Source organism: Papio anubis, chromosome 9 (assembly GCF_008728515.1).
Source record: "Papio anubis isolate 15944 chromosome 9, Panubis1.0, whole genome shotgun sequence".
Taxonomy (NCBI): Eukaryota; Metazoa; Chordata; class Mammalia; order Primates; family Cercopithecidae; genus Papio; species Papio anubis.
Window position 1 is genome coordinate 126,098,268 of NC_044984.1, and position 3,323 is coordinate 126,101,590.

Sequence of the window (3,323 nt, forward strand, 5' to 3'; positions counted from 1 at the left end):
GCTACGCCTTCCTTAGACTGTCGGGACTCTGAGTGGACAGTCAACTCCCACCACCTGTGCCTGTGAAAGGAGCTCTGGCTGAGAGGCTGTGCAGGCTTCGGGCCGGGGCCTGTCGTCGTTCTGTGCTGAGGAGATCGTGTGGACTGCGGCAGAGCCAAGCCTGAGCCCTCAAGGCCAGGATGAGTGGGAGCTCTTGAAAAACCTGATTTTGAAGTGCATGCGTCTTCCTCCGCTAAGCACGCTTGAAAGTTTCACCCAACCCACTGTTTAAGTTTTTTTTTTTTTTTTGAGATGGGGTCTTGCTCTGTCACCCAGGGAATCCTCCCACCTCAACCTCCCAGGGAGCTGGGACTACAGGTGCACACCACCACATCCTGCTCTCTTTTTTTTTTTTTTTTAATTTTATGGTGATGGGGTTTTGCCACGTTGTCCAGGCTGGTCTCAAACTCCTGGTCTCAAGCTATCCACCTACCTCAGCCTCACAAAGTGCTAGGATAACAGGTGTGAGCCATCATGCCTGGCCAAGTTTTGTTTTGTTTTGTTTTGTTTAATTTTAAATTAAATTTTATTTTTAGGCCGGGCGCCGTGGCTCAAGCCCAATCCCAGCATCTCTTTAGAGGCCGACGGTGATCACGAGGTCAGGAGATCGAGACCATCCTGGCTACCACGGTGAAACCCCATCTCTAATAAGAAATACAAAAACTAGCCGGGCGAGGTGGCGGGCTTCGTAGTCCCAGCTACTCGAGCTGAGGTCGGGAGAATGGCGTGGAACCCGAGGCGGAGCTATGGTGAGCTGAGATCCGGCCACTGCACTCCAGCCTGGGTTACAGACAGACTGCCTCAAAAAAAAAAAAAATTTAAAAAAAAAAAATTATTTTGAAGTTGGGCTCTTGCTATGTTTCCCAGGCTGGTCTCGAATTCTTAGCTTTGAGCCATCCTCCCAGCTTGGCCGTCCTAAGCAGTGGAATTACAGTCGTGAGCCGCTGTGCCTGACCTCACTGAGGTTTTTTATCATAGAACAATAACAAACGCGCCGTGCCCATAGTTCTGTATCTAGTGAATGCTGTCGCTAGGACTTGCTCCTGGTTAGTTTGGCCTCAGATACTGTGTTTTTCCATGTGTCTACGTTGAGCCTGGCCTTGTGTGACTTGTGTGAAATATCCACTTCTCCACCCTCTTTGTTCTCTGCCAGTGGTAATTTCTTGAGTCATTTCATTTTTGCTGCAGGAAATCAGGTTTTGTTTTTTTTTTTTTCAGATGGAGTCTTGCTTTGTTGCCCAGGCTGGAGGGCAGCGGCGCAATCTCGGCTGACTACAATCTCCCTCTCCCGGGTTCAAGCGATTCTCCTGCCTCAGCCTCCTGAGTAGCTGGGATTACAGGTGCCCACCACCACACCTGGCTAATTTTTGTATTTTTAGTAGAGACAGGGTTTCACCATGTTGGCCAGGCTGGTCTCGAACTCCTAATGTCAGGTGATCCGCCCACCTTGGCCTCCCAAAGTGCTGGGATGACAGGCGTGAGCTGCCACACCCGGCAGGAAATCTGGTTTTAAGGGACTTGCCTATGAGTGAGTGTGATGGCTGGAGCCTCTCAACACTGCAGATCGCTGTAAATGAAGAGTGTGGAATGACGAATCTCTACGGTTCACGTGGGCCATCAGACTGATAAGCTGTACATAATCTGTAGGATATTCACATTAATATATTTACATAAATATAACTTTAAAGAAGATTTACTATAACAGCTAAAATTATGACTAATGATATTAGATTTTAAGTTTTATACAATTTTGAAACATTATTTATTTATTTTTGAGACGGAGTCTCACTCTGTCACCCAGGCTGGAGTGCAGTGGCACGATCTCAGTTCACTGCAACCTCCGCCTCCTGGGTTAAAGTGATTCTCCTGCCTCAGTCTCCTGAATAGCCGGGATTACAGGCGTGTGCCACCACGCCTGGCTAATTTTTGTATTTTTAGTAGGGATGGGGTTTCACCATGTTGGCCAGGCTGGTCTTGAACACCTGACCTCAAGTGATCCGCCCGCTTCAGCTTCCCCAAATGCTGGGATTACAGGTGTGAGCCCCCACGCCCAGCCATGAAACATTTGTATTAATAACATAACTGTAACTGAAAGAACGTCTAATGTAATTTATTATTTGATAGTGTCTCTCACATAATTTACTAAATAAGCCTAGTCATTTAATGCCTCTACAAAATGAGAGATAAGTTTTTAAGGCTCTCCTAGGGCCCAACTAGAAAATCCCAAAGTTAAGCCTAGGTCAGAAAAACTTAATTTAGAATTTTGTTCTTGGAGAAGCTGCTAAAGATGTCAAAAGGTTTAAAACAATTGAACGAAAGGTGATCATAGGTCACTGTGAAATAATAGTCGTTTGTTTCACTGAAGTGATAATCAAAAGACTTTGAAAGCAAGACAGAGATAGTTACACAGCACTGGCTGCGGCAGCACAGACACTAAAATTGGAGTGACACAGAGGAGTTAGCCCTTGTGCAAGGATGACATGCAAATTCGTGAAGCCTTCCATATTTTTTAAAATAATAAAATTATAAATATTAAAAAATTATTTTTTGGCCAAGTGTGGGGGCTCATGCCTGTAATCCCAGCACTTTGGGAGGCCGAGGGGGGCGGATCACCTGAGGTCAGGAGTTTGAGACCAGCCTGGGCAACATGGCAAAACCCGGTCTCTACCAAAAAATACAAAAATTAGCCGGGTGTGGTGGCGCCTGTAATCCCAGCTACTCGGGAGGCTGAGGCAGGAGAATCGCTTGAACCCAGGAGGCAGAGGTTGCAGTGAGCGGAGATTGTGCCACTCCACTCCAGCTGGGGCAACAGAGCGAGATTCCATCTCAAAAAAAAAAAGAAGTCACCATTTCAGGGTATACACTTCCATGCATTTAGGACATTTACAAAGTTGTGCAGGCCGGGCGCGGTGGCTCAAGCCTGTAATCCCAGCACTTTGGGAGGCCGAGACAGGCAGATCACGAGGTCAGGAGATGGAGACCATCCTGGCTAACACGGTGAAACCCCGTCTCTACTAAAAAATACAAAAAACTAGCCGGGCATGGTGGCGGCGCCTGTAGTCTCAGCTACTCGGGAGACTGAGGCAGGAGAATGGCGTGAACCCGGGAGGCGGAGCTTGCAGTGAGCTGAGATCGCGCCTCTGCACTCCAGCCTGGGCGAAAGCGAGACTCCATCTCAAAAAAAAAAAAAAAAAAAAAAAAGTTGTGCAGACGCCACCTTGTGAATGTCCTAAACTCCACCACACTCCAGCCTGGGCAATAGAGCCAGGCCTTGTCTTAAAAAA

At 47.3% G+C, this 3,323-nt stretch overlaps 1 pseudogene; it reads left to right on the forward strand.

Annotated features, from left to right (window-relative positions):
* The first annotated feature begins 2,448 nt into the window (after positions 1 to 2,448).
* LOC116269023 lies at positions 2,449 to 2,549 on the forward strand (annotated as a pseudogene).
* The last annotated feature ends 774 nt before the right edge of the window (positions 2,550 to 3,323 follow it).